The following is a 19,158-nucleotide window of genomic DNA, read 5'->3' as shown; positions in this document are numbered from 1 at the left end:
TCTCAGAAGCACTTCGCTAGTAGTCCCCAGAGGGCAACCTTGCTCTTCATTTCAAGAAATGATTCAGCCCCTGCTTAAAGCAGTGTCATCTGTATTGGCATTTCCGTTACAGTAATATATTAAATTTGGTTGTCAAAAATTTAATCAAACTAAATAGGCACAAAGAAAGACACCGAACATTTCTGTATTATGCAGCCTCAGTTTTCAGTCCTGTAGACCGTGAACAAAAAAATAACAGGACATGAGGTGCTCTTGCAGGCAGGAGACTGCCTACTGCGAATTAATTGCAGAATTCATTAGGCAATCCAGACTATTGCAGCTTTTACCTACAGATTATGTGATCATCAAAGATGCAGCCTGTTGGTGTCATCTTGAATAAATACAGCCCTATATGCTGTTTTACAGCAAGTACCATGCAATTAGATCTAAACAAGCCTAGACGACACCAAATTATCACCGTTGCCAAATCTGAACCTTTACTCAGGTTTATATTTAAAAAATTATTTTTGAGGATGAGATAACTCTGCATCTCTCATCTAGGCATAAGCAAATTACGGGTAGTTTGATAAGCAGGTAACATTTCTGTACTTCATATCCTATGTCTGAAAGTCTGCACATTTCACAGACAAACAAGAACAGAGAGCCTTTCTATAGGATAATCTTTTTGTCAGTGTCATTGTGGAAATGAAGAAATCAGCGTGTGGAAGCTAACCTTGGGTTAGAACAGGTGGAGGCTGGTTGAAACCCCTGGAAATCTCTTAATAAATTCTACCTTCACATGGGCAAGGCTGTGATCAGGACATGATTACATAGGATGTCGGTTTCTGGAGTCCAAAATAGAAGTCAGTGATCTGATTCATCTTATGCTGCTGTTAATCTGTTCCACCCCTAGATTCAGTGTAAATAATGGTGTAGACCCCTTTTTTGTTGTCTTCCAGCTGTATGTCTGATTTAGAACAAGGGTGGAACCTACTCTTTAGTAAGCAATGAAGTAACAGCAAGCATTGTCTTGCGACAGCTACTGATTTCTTTCCATGGTATTGACACTGAATTTATGCCTCATGTTTTCTTTAAATTCTTTCCCTTTTTTTCAAAATTGGTTTCAAGAAGAAGAGCCATCTTCCTTGAGCCTAATGTTCTTCTTACTTTTGAAACATGCTGGTGATTACTTGAATTTACCTATAGGGGTTTTTGGGGTAGGGGAGTGGTAGGTGTTAGAGAACTGCAATTTGCTCACAGCCAGCCATTCACTGACTGCAGGCCAGTCCAAAAAGTAACTCAGATATCATCCTGGGGTTTAGTAGTTCTCCAGCACACCATTTTTTTTTTTTCTTTTTGCAGAGTGGAATATCAAAATGAAAATGTTTTCTAATAAGTAAATAAAAGGCAGTAAATAAAGAATCAGAAATAGGAAAAAGAGTGAAAATAATAGAGTCACATGAGAATAAGCAGGAATGGGATGACCTTTAACCTGGGAGTTTATGGATGATACTACTATTAGGAAAGAGGGCTGCAGGAGACTGGGTATACTAGGGGTGAGCAGCACTCCTAGTAACCAGGCCAGGAACTCAGGGACTGCAAGTGCAATAGCGAGAAGGATAGGCAGGTTGTAATTCCTCCCCTTGGAGAAATTTCCTGGCAGTGTGTTCAGCAGGTTTGGAAAGAGAAAACAAATTGCAGACTGTAGGAGGACTTTAGAGTTGAGCAGATGTTTTCGGGTTTTGTTCCTGGGTTTTTTTGGTTTCTTTTCCAGAAAAACATATAACTTCAGGATGTGGGAGCTCTTTCTCCCAAGAAGGATTCCAAGAACAGCTCAGCTATGTTCCGTATGCCACCTATATACCCCTAATTAATCATTAATTTGTCTTTCACTTACTTGCCTCTGAGAGCTCCCAGTGTAGTTCATCAAGACCAGATAATAAATGGTACAAGTACTTCATCGTGTCCTGTGCTGCTGCATCCAGGCTTGCTGTAAATTTAATCTTTTCCTCTGCCGATCTAACAGCTGGCATCTGATTTCTCTACGTGTGGGTAGTAAGTGCATCCCTTACAGCGTATGAGGCTAAGGAAAAATGAGTCTGTGAAGGCCTGAAGAACAGAATGGGAAAATTTCCAGTTCATCCCTGCTAACTGGTTATTACTGTACTGACAAGGAATCCTCAAATTGTTTTTTCTCAGTCCAGTCTCAGTTGAAAACACTAAAACACCTCCACAGATGACACGGGTCCAAATTTCCTTGCACCAGCATGGACACCTAGTACTAAAGACTCAGATCTGGAGTGTCTTCCATTGACGTCAGTGAGAGTAGAAGTAGACTAAGAGGAAATTATCTGTTTCTCCGCTTTTTAATGATAGGCCAGCCCAGGGAAGTTCTGAAACACAGGAAACACATATGCAATACAGAGAAGCAAATTTTCACTTTTATCTGTAACATGAGTCATCCTAGGAGAACAGACTGCCTTCCTCAGGGCTTTTGGTCAGAGATTTTTCAGATAATGCATCCATATAACATCTGAAGTCATAGATTTGGGATGAGGGCACAACTAATGGCAAGCAGTAGTGAATTTCTCCTGTAACAAGAAAGGGGCGGGAGGGGGAACCCAACCTTTTTTCCTCTTTCCCTTTTTTTCTTTTTACCAGTTAATTTGCATCTTTATCAGTGGGGAGCTGTAAGTGTTTGGAAAAGAATGAAAGCAAATCATGAAACTGTGCGAGTGAAGTAGTTTCCATTTTCTTTTGGCCTCACAGGGCACCAGGGAAAGTGTGGGGGTGGCAGGGTGCTGCTGCAGACACTGTCGTGTCGATGGGGCTGGGAGAGCGGCTCCAAGCGAGGTTCATCCACCAGTGGGTTCCTCCCCTCCCACCACCCTGGCTTAGACATACCACCTGCACTGCATCCGCCCTGCCAGTACCCCCTAGGTTAGACAGGACCCTGGGCAAACACCCTCCTACATTTTTCTTCCCTGCTGCCACAAGCAATCTGTCACTCCTCCCCTCAAACCACCCTCCACCTACATATAAAACGGTAACTGTAAGGAACGCCCTCTTCCCTCCCCACGGGTCTGTTCTTTGTGGGTGAAAAATGCTGTCTTCCTAGAGATCAGGTCACCCCTGAATTGGGCTTTGAGACCCAAGCTGTTCGATACCTTTTAGGACCACAGCTTGGAAAGCTCGGCTTGCAGATCTATTGTGTTAGGTTTTAATTTGCATATAATTGCACATGTGCAGGTGGGAAGGGGCTATTTGCTTCCCACTTGCTTTAATATGCCTCCCTTCCTAAGAGGACCGCTTCCTTCTCTTCCTGCTCTCAGCCTCCCACGCATCCAGCAATGAGAAATGCTGCAGAAAACTGACCAGCTACCAACCCGCCCACCTGAGGAGGAGGAGCACTAGCAGCAGCAGCACATTTCTCTCTCAGCTTTTTAAACACAGTTAAAAAGAGCTGTAGCGTGGGTGGAAATAGCTGTAGGGAGTGTGTGTGGGAATGGGGCCAGGAAAGTGAATTTTCTGTTGGTAAGATGGTTAACTTCTGGTGGACCAGAAAAATCCCCCAAGGTTATCTAACTGCTGAGGGTGTCTTTGGGTGTCTAATTAGTTCTCTAAGGTTGAGTTTCCCAGGTCTGGAAAGAATGAAACTGAGTTTCTTTTTCCCTGGTAGTGCAAGTGATGGTACAGTGGCAGCCAGCGCTCACTCGGAAGCTTGCCTGCAAGACTTCAGGAGTCTGCTTAGCAAATGATGCTTGTATTGCATCCCGTTGTGTCATCATGTCTCTTGTTCTGTGCACAGTGTATGTGCTTGATTCTGTGAGAGTCAGAGCTGCTTGTATGTAGGAAGAGAAAAAGGCATGTGGTTTTCACACAGTGTGGGTCTGTATTTCAAAATACCGTTCCTATTGGACCTCTTGAAATAGCACTGTCCCAGAATATCAGTTAATTCAAGATTTACTCTAAATTTGTGCTTCTATAAGAAATTAAATTCAAGTTTATTTATGTTAACAGGATGTTATTTGAGGTGCTTTGCTTGTATTACATGAAAATAGCAGTCAAAAAGTACAGGAAAATAGAACTTGTAAGACTAGTGGTATAGAGCACAAAGTGGTACTGCTGTTTCTTAAGAAATCTCTCTGGTAGACTCCAAGAACCAAGGGTGCAGAACAGCTTTCAGGTTCTGACTTGGTTTGACTTAGCTATCTGGAATACAGGTTTTACAATATGTAGTACTAATCAAACCTGGCTTAACTTTGAGTTAGTTGCATGCATTCTTCTCATCCAAAACAATTTTACTACCCATAAATTTATTTTGACTACATTTTTCACCAACACCAGACTTCCCGTGTATACATACATTACTGATGCAGAATCTTGTACCAGGATGTGGTCTGTAATGATTCAAAGAGATGCAATAACAGCCAATTAATGAAACGTGACTCTTAAGGTATAGGAGGTTTTTTAAAAATACTGCATGGGGCATGTAATTTTCTCCTAGTGAGCAGAAACCTTCAACCTGTTATTTGAATGATTTTAGCCCTGTGAAGTAACTTTCTTCATGGAAAAGGAGTGCACACTGGAGTGCGAAATCCTGTCACAAGGCAACTTACCTTCCAGCCCAGAAATAGCAGTTTGCTGGACCCATTTCACAGACCAGCACTGCACAGATACAGTGCAGTAGGGAACTAGGCTTACTGACTTCAGTGCCTCCCTTCCCCTGCGCAAGCCTGTCTCCAGTAGCTCTGCAGATTTTACCCTAGCGTTGGAATGAAAAATGTAGGCATAATTCCTTACACTGATCAGCTCAGAAACAAAGGAAGTTATGAATAAGGCTAATTAACACATTTGCATGTGACACAGAAAGATCAGCTGATGGACTTATGTTAGCGAAAGCTAGAGCAGTATCAATGGAGATGTAACCTTAATGAAACTAATTATCCAGATGTTTTAAAAGTCTTATTTCTGAATGTTGCTTAATACTTTAAATATATCCTTATAAACTTCCACTGAATTGTATGTAACTCATAATTATCATCTACTGGAATTACATACCCACCTTGAGGAGGAACAATATTCCAAATAGTAAGTTCATGTCACTTGACTGATTTACTGTAAAACATTGCAGGAACTCCTTTGTCAGTAGCGTTTTGAAGCGCTATTGGCCCGCTTGTAATTCTGTCTCGCATTTAGCATTGGTTCAGTTAACTTTAAAGGTAGTGCTTTTCTTACCTTTTATATCAATGAATGTACATCAGGTTTTAAATGCAGATTATATGCTTACCTTGCCAACTACTGTTAGCCTGAAATTTTCCCTGTATGTTCTATTGTGGTGGAATGATACTTTTCAAGAAGCAGTTTTTAAAAAAAAAAAAAACAACAAAAAACAAAACAAAACAAAAAACCAAAAAACCCCCAAACATTTAGAATCATTAAAAATCTACTTTAGGAGCTCAGTCTTGTATGTAAGATTCCTGTTGGCTTCCCTGTTTTTTCTGTAGTTCAGCTGGAATGTCACATGCTTTGACTCAAACCATCTGGTACCAAATCTTTCCTTCTCAGGGGTCATAGTGAATGCCTTGTTACCTCATTTTGTTCCAGTCAAAATCACAGTGAATTAAGCACAAAAGCATTTGATGGTAATTAGTAGCTTTCTGACAGTCCAGGGATTTGATGAGTGCAGAGAACACCTCAGCTGTTTATTTTAAGAATTTGTTGCTCTAAATTAAAGTGAGGCTCTTCAGCAGGGCAGTTTGGCTGACAGCGTGACAGTCAGTATCTTATTAAATGGATGTGTGTGTATTCAAACCTTTCCACATTACTCATCTGACACCTCCCACAGCTATTAATTTTCGCTTGAAAAGGTCTGCATTTGATTTTAAAAGTCAATATTAAGAATATTTTTCACAATTTCTTTCTATTGTATTTAATTCTGGCGTACAACTGAAACTGTTCATAAAATAATGCCTTTGAAGAACATTGCCTGGGGAAAGATATCTCATTTAATGCCAGAAATGATGCAAAGGACAGCAAAGCAGATTAGAGAATTTAAAAATGAGGGGAAAAATTAGGTCAGCAGAATAAATAGAGGCCTTTAAGCCATTAAAAAATAGGCATATATCACTCATTGCTGCAGATATATTCTCTAAGTGTAAATTACCAGCCTCCAATATAGGGCAATTATGAGCAAATGCTAGCTTCAATACAACTCAATTTACCAGCTCTGTGTATAATGATTAACCTAGTGGAAAAGATGTGTAGCAAGTCAGAAGGGAAAGCATTTGTTTGGTTTGTTGGGGTTTTTTTGAGAAATGTGATCATCCTGGTTCATAAACAAACATTCAATGGAAGTGACAGGGTCAAAGTACTTGGTTCTTAGAGCCCTCATTCAGTGGATATCCGTTCCCAGGGACATAGTACTCAGCGAAGTAAGGCAGTGGCAGCTGTGGCAGGGCACAATAAAGATCTTAGTTGATCTCAAGGAAATACATGGTCTCTAGTATCTTTACTTCCTCTCTGTAACCTCAGTCATTGTCTGCCCTGTGGATTTCATGGTGCCACTGGTTCTCCTGTCTGGAGCTGGACAGTCCCTCCTCTCTTGCTCACTCTCTGTTTCTGCGAGAACAAGCTGGCACAGAGGTTCATGCAGCTAAGCATAGTATATGGGAATATATAATTATTTCAGAAATAACATGCAACTCAGTGTGATTTAGTCATACTTTGACACACCTCTGTCTGCCAAGAAAAATGCAGGCACTACCTTGTAGAACTGTTGCTAAGAGCACTTCTTCAGGCTCTAGGAGTGAGAAGGTGCTTTATTGTATGGTTAGCTGCAGGGCTTAACAGCAGGGTTTCAATCTGGGACCTGCCAAGATATTAAAGCACACAAATCTGTTGCTTGAATTAAAGGGTGTGCTTCTGCCTAGGAGACATAGCACCATGTAGAATTAGCCTGGGACGTTGTTTCATAAATTTAAAATACTTTGAAAAGTGATTTTATTGACATTTGTAGCCTAAAAAAAATTAAAGATGAGAAAGTTCTGGCCAGCACCAAGTAGAAACATCTTTTGTTTGGTTTATAATAGTTTACAAATTTTGTAAGAAAGCAGAGACGTTATGTTAAAAAAAAAAATCATTTTCAATCTGAAGTGTTAGTGGAAACCTTTTTTTTCCCCATGACTGAGTAGGAGAATCATGAAACACATTTGGCCTGTGCATTCCTTTTGCTGTACCACCACTTGCATCCCTGTAGATTTTTAAGCCTTTTGGAAAATTCACCATCGACTAGTTACTTCCTAGTAAGAGCTGAATTTTGCAGGTACAGCTGGCTGACATCTTAATTACAATAGCAACATACGGTTTTCAACGTAGTCCAAGTAGTCAGAAGAGGCAGACCTTGAGAAATAAGTTTGTAGCTTTTTCACTGTTCTGCTTTAGTTCTTTAAAGTTACTGTAAAGTAACTAACTTTTACCATCTTGTTGTAATACCAACATTAACTTTAGAGATGAAATAGTAAGATGCTATACACTGTTGATAACAAATAGCATCTTGTCATTGCATAGAAGATAGATCCTATTATTGAGCTAAAGTGTAAGTGTAGTTTATATGTATGTTTGCAGTGCACATACTAGAAAATACACATAGCACAATGACCCAGGATTATGGGATCCAGAGGAAGAGGATTCAGATACCACGTGACTGGAATTTCTGTGTTGCTTTAGAAATCAACACACGGAATATATTTTCCACTTCTTTAGGAAAGAAAAGAAAAGCTGTTCTGTAAACTGTTATAAATAGATATCCAATCAGGATATCTTCTACATATGTTAGAAGGGATGCATGCTTTTTCTTTCTAAACAAATAATCTAACCACTGCTTCACACGCAAGCCTGTAATGCTGCCATTGATCAGCTGTTACCCAGCTCTACAGAAGGAAGCGAGGATTTATATTTTTTTTTAGCACAGGACAAACAAATCCATGCCATATTAAAATGCGCTCACTTAGCCACACTTCTTTCCTCAGGAATATTTCAATTGTCTTTTCTTCTGAGGAAATTACCCACCTGTCTAAGAATTTCCCACCTTCTCCACTTTTTAAGTAAAAAAATCCCTAGTATTTACAGAAGGAAAAAGCCCAATATTCTGTCAGGTCATCCAGTACGCAGTTTCAGGAGGTTGTAGGGTATTTGTACAAGCAGTCAACTCCCTGTTTCACAGTTGTTCATCTGCTTCTATTAGTTACTCAAATAAACAGTCATAATGCTTGTAGGTAATATAATTAGTCACTACAAAATGACTGCAACAACGAATTGTGACTTTGTCACTGCATAGTCACAACCAGAGGCAGACCTCTCAGGAATATGTGTAGTTATTTCTAGGTGGTGAAGGAAAACATCCACCCTGGAAGACATCACTTTGTCTTAAATACTTGGAAACTTTTTGCCAAAGATTTCAGTGACCCACACTGTGTAACCTTCAGCTTTCTTGTCCAGGAAGGGGAACTGTTTGTAGATCCGTGTTATTCTTTCACACCTATCTGACATGTAGAATGTGGGCAGTATTTAGCTATGTCATAAAAAAAAATAGAGCTCAGTCATATTTTTAAAGTGGTTCAGCTCAGTAAATAGCTAAATGAGAGTTCAGCCCCACAGAGTTGAAATGGTAGTTCAGTTCACTTTCTGTCTCCGTTTCCCAGATAGGCCTGAGTTAATTAGTAGCCACCCTTCCCATATCCATTTCCTCCTTTTGAGCCTTTTGTGTATAAACCACATATATTTGTTCAGCCACTGCTCTTGCCAGATCACCCCCACCCAGCTCAGTCCAAAGGTTTACCCATTTTGTCTAGCTAATAAAGGTGAAGGTGGGTACTCTCAAGACAGGTTTTGTAAACCAATTACTGGTTTCTGTTTTAGTGACACTGCATTGACTTAAATATAGAGATACACAAGGTAGACAGGCGACCAGTGTGTCATGTACACTTATGTCCATATACGTTTTAATTTTTGCCAGTGGAGATTATAAATAACCCACTTTACCAGAGAATTTTCAAGATTAGAAGTCTTAATTCTGAGGGTGCTGTCCGAAGGGTTTATAGGCATCAGGAGGGCTGATTCGCAATTGTCCTCCATAGTGTTCAGGGTATTTAACTTTTTTATTCCATTACAACCTGAATAACAAAAAATCTTACAGTTCAGAGCTGATGGTATTTGCACACTTCATAGTGGTATTATTCAGCACGCGTGCTACAAAGAAAGAAAAAACTGAGACCTGAGGCTTTGCTTAACATTTCCCGCTGTTGCTGCTGTCAGTGGCCAAGGCTATGGAAGACACAAGGAACATCTGACTGCCGCTTTTCTGACTTAGATATGACTGATGTCAAGAAGGTGCCCCCAGCTGCTGATAGCTTGCTCTGGCTTCTCCTTCTGTCACACTTGCATACTGATGGACCTGCATGAAGAGGAAATGCTGCTGTTTTAAGTACATTAGAATGGCTGTGCAGAATAAGAAAAATGCCCTCCTAACTCAGGATATCTATAAGCTCTAAGGTGAAGCATGAGGGTTAGTAGAATTGATTACATGGTGGCCTAGGGAACTCAAGGGTCCATGAAACCATCAGTGGCCCAGAGGTGATCTGCAAAAACAGATCTAGTGCTTGAAACATTTAATTATAAGAAAGCATGATATTTTTAATAACTGAAGGGAAAACAAACAGTGGTACAAAATGTGTGAGGACTATTGATTTATTGTTGCTCTAATCTCTTTTAATTGTTTCCCAGAAGATCACAGCTCTTAGAAACAAAAAGACATAAAAGCAACCATGCTGAGTCACACTGAAGGACTGTCTAGCCCAGGATACCATCTCCCAAAAATGGCCTTGAAGGGCTGCATGGGGAAAAGTAAGAACAGGATGAACGAGGCAAACATGGCTCACACTCTGTTTTCAGCTCAGGGGGCTCCTGAGTTGGATTGCTGCTTTTTTTTTTTTTTTTTTCTGTCTAGGAACCTGGGGATTTCTCTTCCATGCATTTGTCCAGCCTCCCCTGGAACCTGACAAACTTTTAGCATCTGCAATATCTTTGCAAGCTTTGGACATGTCTCCTACTAGCTTCGTTTGATGTTCCTTAATCCATGCAGGAGAAGAAAGGGTAAATCAAACTGCTTTCTCCAATTCATGACTTACTAAATCTGCTCTATCCCTGCTAAGTTGCCTCTTTTCCTGACTGGTGAATACTAGGCTACTCAGCTGTTCCAGGCAGAGAAGTCATTCCAAACTTTTGAGCATCCTTCTCTGAACCTTTTCCAACTCTAATATATTCTTTTCAAAATGAGGAGACCATATTGATTTTTTTCCTATAATTCATATGGGATCTATGTCTGAATGTCTCTGTGTGAAAAAAAAATCCATATATTATGCTAAAATAGAATTCTTTCTTACTTTGCAATTGGTTTTGCACTTACAATCTTTCTTCCCCACCCCACCCCCCCGTAAGTACTTTGACAGTTTTGAACCTTCTGGTAATAAACAGTTAACAACACACTGTAGCAATATAAGAAATCCTCAGGGAGCTAGGTTGTACATCCTAAAAGCAGATAGAACTGTCCAACCCTGCAGGCAGCAGACCTTTTCTCAACCATTAATAGAACAGGCAGAAGAGAGGAGAAAGAAGAAAAGGAATTAGTAAATTACTTCAAAAAGCATAGGTAGTTAGAATTCACAGTTGATGTGCTGATTTAGGAAGTTGTGAGAAGTGGCATAGAAAAAAGGTAAGAAATGTTAATACTGTTACATAGACAAAGACTTTTTGTCACCTTCCTGTGTTGGTTTTTTTTTTCTTTTCCCATCCAACCATTTCAAAGGCATATCCTTACAATGACACATCAATTTTCTGTCTGCTTGAGGTTTAGAAATAGCTGAGCTGTTATAAATAGATCACAATCTGTAAGAGACAAAGAGAATGGAAATACTGTAAAAGGTTAGCTGAAAAACGTAGATGTGGATTGAGATTTCAGCTGTCTCCGACAGTGCAAGTACTCAGTGTGAAATGCTTTATTAACCACAGCAGAGGAACCTGTGCTCCTTGTGCAGCAGTGAGGAACAGCCAGGTGGAATCAGGTGGTGCTTTCGGTCACAGTGCCAAGCACAGAATGACGTCCAGCCCCGTCTCTGGGAGCTCACAGTTCAGTGACGTGAGAAGGCGGCACCTTGCTGTTCCTTACTGTGAAGCTGAAACACAAGAGGCAATTACTCTTTTTAGACACTGTAGAGCCACTAAATTAGAATGTGCACCTTCTACACTGTAATTCTTCTGGCAGTACTCGTGTACTCTGAATTGGTAGCATTCATCAAGTTTGCTCCCTTTTCCTACTTCGCCTCCAGAACGCCTTAACTTTAGCAAAGTGTCAGCATATGGTTGAAACCTTGTCCTTGTCCAACAAGGCGGTGAAAAAAATTAAAACTGGGAAACAGTCTAATATCCCTTTCTTTCCGTTTGAGTACTCCCTTTGTAAGGTCATTTAGATCCTGCTGATGCTTCCAAACAGACGTTGGAAGCAGTTGTCCTGCATGGAAACCTGATACCTAGGGGTGTTATTACTCCTCCAGCCATATACATACAGCTGAGGTCCATTTTCTCATCTTCCAACTATCTGTTAGACCAGGGGTCCTCAAACTACGGCCCGCGGGCCGGATACGGCCCCCCAGGGTCCTCAATCCAGCCCCCAGTATTTACAGACACACACCCCCCGGGGGTTGGGGGGGGAAACCAAGCAGCCGCAGATGACTGCCTGCCACTGCAGCCGCGCCGGCCCCCTGGTTAAAAAGTTTGAGGGCCCCTGTGTTAGACTGTGAAAAAGATGATTTGGTGACTGTAGGTAAAATAAGACATTAAACAGAAAGGACAAACTTTCTTTGTGTTTCTGTTCTGAAGAGAAGCTGCTTCCTGAAACAGTAGCTGTATCACGACAACTAGCTTGACACAAGTTATAAATTCTCAGTCTTTGCCAATTACAATGTCATACCGCTAATGTAGGACCTGGTCTTTGCTTGAAATGAATCTCTGACTGTCATTGGTTTTAATAGAAGTTTAGACCAATACACACTGCAGAAATCAGGTTCTTCAAACCTAAATTAACATTCTGTTGAAAACTAAACATATGTTGTTTTTGTTCACTGTCAACAATTTAGTTTCCAGGTTTGGAAGAGAAACATTGTTGGGGAGGAATCCAATGAATTTTTTAATGATCTCGGTAAGTATGGAACTATTAATAGCTTCTGAGATTTTGTTTGTCTTATTTTTATCTTCAGTTTCAGTCTCTGAAATAAACAGAGGTTCTGAAGCCTTCAAATGAGAATACTACAGTACGTTAAGTCCCATCTTAAATACATTGTGATTGTCGGGATATTGTAGGAAACAGGTGAATAGCTGTGTACAATATTTCTGAAACAATCGGTGCCATTACATGAGGTCTTTCTTTCATGTTGTACTAATAGCCCTGAAAAGAAAACATCTAAACCACTTCATATACGGTACTAAGGATTTTTATTTGCAGCCAGAAATTTGAATACAAAAATGGAAACATTAATTTATTATCTATTATTATGAGAGAACATTAAAGCTGCTATTACTATTCCATGGCATGACCAACAACATACTTTACCCATCTTAAACACATTTGAAATAGATGAGTGCTTCTGTCTAGAAAGTTTCTATTTAATTCATCATCGTTTTTGATCAGAGATACTACTTTGAATCTCGATGTAACTGAAGTCTATAGCAGCCCTCCTACTGACACTTAAGTACTAAGGTCCTTTGTTCTTTACAGTGAGGAGTATCACCTCGAGAATCTGAGAAGGGTATCAGTAAATTGCTCATTGTTTTCACACCTGGGGGAGGGGAGGACTGTGCGAAATCCAGCTTGATACTGAATTCAGCTACCAGTATCACTTGGATGTTTTCATATTCACCAAGAAGTTAAAACAGATTAACACATCAGTTATGCTGGAGGTCCTGAAATGAAATACAAAATAAAAAAGATCAGTCTGCTTTCTGGGGAAAGAGGTTAGATAGCTTGGCTAGGCACTGTGACTCCCTTCTGTATGAAAAGTGACATTTACTGCTCCTATTTATAATGAGGCAAATTCAGCGGTAGAGAGAGTTAGACGTCAGGCCTCTGAAGTCAGCAGCTAGCCTTAGTCTGAATGTGGTGCAATGTGTCCCTCAGTACAAACGATTATTTCACTGCTTCTGTCAGGTAGTTTTCATCAAAAACCACATTTGCATGTACTAAATAAAATGCCTGTCTTAGTCTTGGTTTAGGTTTACAAAGCTACATTGTAGATGACCTGAATTAAATCAGGGAGATAGGCTGATATGACTGTGCTTATATCTGATTAAAAAAAAACGAGTTAAAAACTGCTTTGAGCTATCACCAAATTTTTTAGCCATATAAATGGTGAGAGCTAGTCCTCGGATTAAAGAAGAATATATCATGTTGTGTAAAATCAGAAGTAATTTTCTTCAATAATCTTTCAATATGTACAATAATGAACCTCAGTTAAAATTTGTTTGGTTAGGGAATATTTTGCTGTGTAGTAGTATTGTATGTCCTTTAAAAGCTATTCTCAGAAACTTAACTTAGTCAAAAGCTGAGAACTCAAATTCCTATTGACTTAAGTCATTGACCTGTAATTAGGGAAACAGGGATATCTGACCCTGTTTGCAGGTTTTTTTGGTGGATGTAAAGGACAATGATAGAAAATAATGTCTTGCTTGAATGCCAGGATTTGCTCAGCCCTTGCTTTCAGAAGAGATAGGAGCTTCCTAGGGATCAGAGAGGAACTGCTCAGTTTCCCGTCCCTCAGTCATATACCTGCAGTTATTAAAAACATGTTAGGTTCAATAGTTATTTAGTATACTCAGAATACAGTGCAGAAGGCATACGTTTGTGTTATTGAAGCCAAGCATGGAAGCAAGGACCCATCCTGCCAGGACATAGTGGGCAGGGGTGGTAGGTGTATATGTTATATTTTTAACTATTCTACTTGTCCTACTCATTTTGTATTTTTATTTTAACATTTCCAGGGTTTATTTAGAATAAAATGTGTGTGCATGTGGGGGCTGTTTGTTTAAGTGTTAGAAGTTTGGTCTTTTTGGCGGACCCCACTATAAGAGAAGGTCTAAGCAGATCCATCTCAAAGCTCCAGCCCGTTAAGCTTCCCTCCCTCTGTGACGACAGGCCGATGCAGAATTCATTGCAGGTTCAGTGGCTAAATTGTATAAATTACTTCTAGTTCCTGCCCGCACTACAGAGTCAGCGGGGCTTTGCACACTCTCCAGTCTGTAGCAGTGGAGTTTATGACGGGGTCAAGGTCATCGTGTTTTTGCACATATGCAATGGCATCAACGTTAGCAGCAGCCCAACGTAACCAATTTGCCCTGCAGACAGCAAAACTAACGAAGCTTGATTTCGTGTGGCTTTGTGTATTACACTTTTACAATCTGCTGCCTTGTTTCCACCACTTGAAAAGCCTCAGCTGTCCCTTCTCCTTTCCTTCCAGTTCCCTCCTCCATTCCCTTTCCTGACCCCCAGTTCTTCACAGGGTAACTTCACTGCTGCAGGGGCATGAACAGTGATTCACTGGACAAATGGGAGCCTGCTGTGGAGTTCGTGCCATGGGCTTTCCTCCCCCGGGGGACGCTGTCTTGCCTTTCTTTTCTTTGCCAGCCACTGACATTCACACAACCTTGCAGAAATTTAATATTTGTGAGACTGTCACCACACATCACATTTGATACCTGCCAGTGGGTTCAAAGGTTCTTGGGGTGAGGGAAGGTTGATTACTGTATAAGCTGATACCATAAACCACAAATATCCTTGGGGGGGGTGGCTATCCAGTAGGAAAAAGTACATATATATACACAGGCAGTAAATACAGTTTCTGTAACTAGTATTTGGGTTTGTGCATTGCTTTGTCTTCTCTTTGCTAATGCATACAATACTTCTAAAAGCGTTAGATTAAAAGTCAGAGGAAGAGAATCCCCTACTTCCCTGCCAAACCAGACAGACCACTGCAATGGGAGCTCCTTGTCCTACCGGCTGTGAATATGTTGTCCTCAGTTACCATCAGCATTGCTTGCAGCTGTGTATGATTTGCTGATTCACTGGGTGACTATTGCTCAGTTCCTCTGTAGGGATTTTTTCTCTTACTGCTATTATAGTTGCTTTTAGTCTTTGAAACAATAGGGAAAAGCCACTTTGTTCTTTGTAATGATTTAACTTCTTTCCATATTTACACTGGAATATATATGAACTGTTGTGTTATGAAGAGCTTCCTAAAGAGGAACAAACTAACGCTATAGTTGCCTTGATGCAGTGTCACTCCTAGCAAAGAACTGACTGGAAAAGTAGTTTTGTTCATGTTATGCACAATATATTAAAGGTCTGATAGAAATGAAAGCTTTTCTGTTGTCTTCGTTGTACTCTAGAGCAAGTCTTAGCAGCACAAATTTCACTTTCAACTTAATCTTTGTAATCTAATGTAAATGATTTTCTCACTCTCTTTTTTTTTTTTTTTTTTTTTTTTGGCTCAGTGTTAAGAGCCACCGAAGGACAGCAGAATACTTTGTGTCAACCAGAAAATCTTGATTTCAAAGTACAGCTTGCACAGCTCTAGCTTATGAAAGAAACCAAGATGTTTTTCTATACATTAAAATTTAAGCTCATAGAAACCATTTCCATAAGATGAGGCTCAGGTACTTTCCCTTTGCCATTCCTGGAAAATATCATAAGCACAAGATGCATATACCATATATATCATCTACCAGATCTTTTCCGTTAAAGTTTTGTGTGTTATGCTATATTTGCTTTATTTTTCCTCTAAGCTAAGGAACAAGTCACCGAGTCAACTGACACTACTGAGTCCTTTTCAAGCAAAATCTACTACGGTTATCAATGTACAGTTGCAGCAGGTATTTGCGTGTAATTTTGTTTATTTTACTTTTAAAAGATAAAACTGCTTTGGTTTTATTTTTCAATTTAGACCTTTTTTTTTTTTTTAAGCACTGAGGCATTTGTAACTATTTTTGGCAAGTATTCTCACCACGATATGTGGTTAAGTGGTGTAGGGGACACAATTAAAATCTTTATAAAGTACCATATGCATTGAACCAAAAGCCCACAGAAATCCACAGGCATTCTTTCCATTTAATGGATAAGTTTAACCCAGGTGCGGGTTTATATTACAGTTTATTATATGCCATGTATGTGTATGAAGTATATTTATATTATCAAGTCTTATTTCTGAATATTCTACTATCCAGTAGTCAGGTACGTATTTATTAGTGTTACATTATCTATTATCTAAGAGAAGAAGATTGTTGTTTGGTATATCACCTTTGCATATCACATTTTACAGTGATTCAGAGCTTGAACCAGAGGTCTTGGAAAAAACAGATCTTTCCATTAATTTAGATGGAGTTTACACCTGACTCCGCTTTTTATTTTCTGTAATGTTTTACAGTAGCAACTTTTTTAATAGAAAACTTTGTACTTTTAAGTAGCTTACAACTACACTTCCTTTTCTCTGAACACTGTTTTGGCTAGAAATATATAGCCTTTTGTGATAAAAGTACATGAGGACAGTTTGTATGCAGTGCAGCAGTTTCTCCATTTTTGCTAATCCTCATTTTCATAGCTGAAAGAACAGAGAAACAACTCTCTGAGCAAGTGTAATAATTTCTAACAGGCTGTAATCCAGATCTTTACACGGAGCCTCACTGAAAGAAACCACCACGCAGAGACCTATTATGTTCAGTTCTGCCCGTGCTGGAGCAGCTTGTCAGGTTGCAGTACTACTACACGAGGCTAAGGCTTCTTGCGATGCTCGCCTCACGGTGCTTACCGAGCGGAGGCAGCAGGCCCCAGTCTGAGCTGTGTGACCACACTCAGTTGGTACTGGGTTGGGTTTTTAAACCAGTAAGAAACCATATATATATATATATATATATATATATATAAAAGAATATATCTGTATAAAATATATATGTATTTTTAAAAAATACATAAAGAAAATGTTGTAAATGACTCTATATTAGTCATATTCTATACTCTGGTCCTCCACTGTAACTTCTTGTTCACGTACCAGGTTATGCAACAGCCTGCAAAGAAGCGTTACACATTTTGTCTTAATTCCTCTATTCAGAGAGCATTGTTTTTTAGGAAATGTCCTTGTGGCACCTCAGAAGCAAGCAGAAAGAAGGGGAGTGATCAGAGTGTGAATCCTCAAAAACACAGCGCCAAGGTAGTACAGGCAAAGCTGCAGGGCATGCTTGGCGTGCAGTGGGCTATGTTGAGTTATCAGAGTTTAGGGAAGGACTGTGCTTTTATGGCTCCGGTAAATGTAGTCTGCAACTACAAAGACCAGCCTTTGCCTTTCAGTTCACAAACAATGATTGGAAATGAAGTGAAATGCATGTTCTCCCTAAAAGCATGTGTAGCAATTTGCCAAAAAGTCTCCATCAAGATTAAATAATTTTGGTTGGAGCTGACATCTGGTTTATTACAGTAATATTTTGTAACAAACCTCCCACCATATGAGCCAATAGTTGCCCGTCTCTGAATTCGGCAAGATTACAAGGAGGCCTGCACTCCTGGCCGCCTCAGATGTGGTTTCTCTCTGTGCTTAATTAGCCACGGGGGAGCCTCTCACAGATGAAGAGTGTTGAATATCCTTCCAGAGACAGATGATGGACAAGCCTTCTCCTGCCCCAGGTCATCTCCCCTACAAAATTCAGCTTTTGGCTCCTGCCTCCTTCCTGGCTTGCTTTCCTGCTGGGGTAGGCAAGTTTTTAGTGGGGTGGCGTCCTCAATGGCCTTCATATCCCCGGACAAGGGTGGCAGCCCGGCTGGGGAAGGACCTGGAGCAAGCACTGCCTCCCCTGGGGGCTGCTGTCCTGTCATCACTGCGGGGAGGGCCCAGCACCCACGGCGCCCCAGTTCCTCTCCGTCAGCCTCACTCGTGCAAACCGCTAGTTTTATCTCATTTTCTTCCCTTGGGCAAAATACTGCATTTTTTTTTTTCCTGGAAGAGGGATGCTTTCCCGGGCAGACACCACCCGGGCCGTATGGTGGGAGGGCTGGCCTGTGGTGGTTTACTGGCTCCATCGCCTCTGCTCGCACTGGCCCAGCCCAGGCGCTGAACCCCATCGCCTGAGCTTAATCCTGGGACACCCCTCCCCCACCTGCGGCTCGGCCCGGGGCTGCTGGGCACCCCAAGCCTCAGGCCGGCCTTCCGCTCGCTGTCCCCACCGCGGCCCTCCTGTAGCTTAGCCCTTTGGCAGCCGGCACAGCCCAGCTGCCGCTGGGGCGCTTCCCCTCCCTGCCGTCTTCTGCCTCATTCCTGCAGGGGGGAGAAATTTACGTTGTTGTTGTTGTTTTAAGCATTTACGTAATTTTATTTGTATATAATTCTAGAAACAGTGTTACCGAAGGGATGATGCCAGCGGCTGCGGGAGGCACTACAGGTAATTAATTCCTTACGCTGTAATAGGCGTTTGGAACTTGTGGGGAGCAGGCAGCGCCGGGATCGCGGAGCTCCCTGGCCTGTGCGGGGGTCGCCCAGCGCTCCCCGGGCACGGCGTATCAGCGGAGCGGTCCGGCCGGCGCCGCGCTACCCGCCGCAGCCTCCCGTAAGTGACACGGCACCCCCGCCGCGCCAGGCCGGCCCGCAGACCCCGAGGGGCGCGGAGGCGGCGCCGGGAGGGTGCGCGCCCCCTCCCCCCGCGGCGGGGGGCGGCTCCGTCCCTCCCCGCAGCGCCGCGGCCCGGCGCGGCGCGGCACGGCCGGGGCGGGGGGGGGGGGGGGGAGGGTGCGCGGAGCCGCCGCCCGCAGCAGCCGCGGCGGCAGGAGGCGGCGGCGGGAGGGGGCTGCGATGCTCCCGGCTGAGCGCCCCCCCGGAGCCGCCCCCGGGCGAGGTGAGTCAGCGCGGCCCCGCGGTGCGCGGGGGGCCGGGCCGGCAGCCAGGCCCGCGGCAGGCCGCCCGGCTGGGCGCCGCCGCCTCCCCCTGCCCGCGCTCCGCGGGGCGCCGGGGCCGAGCCGGGGGTGCCGCGGGGGTGCCGCCGGGCGGAGGCGGCCGCCGGGCCCGGCTGTGGCGCACCCGCCGCTGCGGGCCGGCG

The 19,158-nt window shown here is 42.2% G+C and overlaps 1 protein-coding gene across 7 annotated transcripts in view; it reads left to right on the top strand.

Moving 5' to 3' along the window:
* MFSD6 (major facilitator superfamily domain containing 6) overlaps nt 1-19,158 on the top strand; it is a 48,993-nt gene that overhangs the window by 1,071 nt on the left and 28,764 nt on the right. For 2 of the 7 annotated variants that reach the window (XM_055718649.1, XM_055718650.1), the window contains one exon: nt 12,171-12,232. The gene's annotated coding sequence lies outside the window, so the exon portion shown is untranslated. Of the gene's footprint in view, nt 1-1,753; nt 9,883-9,985; nt 10,132-12,170; nt 12,233-15,867; nt 15,955-17,203; nt 17,286-18,457; nt 18,508-18,829; nt 18,958-19,158 lie in introns of those variants that run through there. The other 5 variants (XM_055718651.1, XM_055718647.1, XM_055718648.1 and 2 more) reach the window with 5 other exon arrangements.

Source organism: Falco cherrug, chromosome 8, assembly GCF_023634085.1.
Source record: "Falco cherrug isolate bFalChe1 chromosome 8, bFalChe1.pri, whole genome shotgun sequence".
In the NCBI taxonomy this organism is placed as follows: Eukaryota; Metazoa; Chordata; class Aves; order Falconiformes; family Falconidae; genus Falco; species Falco cherrug.
Note: the sequence above shows the minus strand (reverse complement) of the source record. Positions and strands in the feature narration are given on the sequence as shown.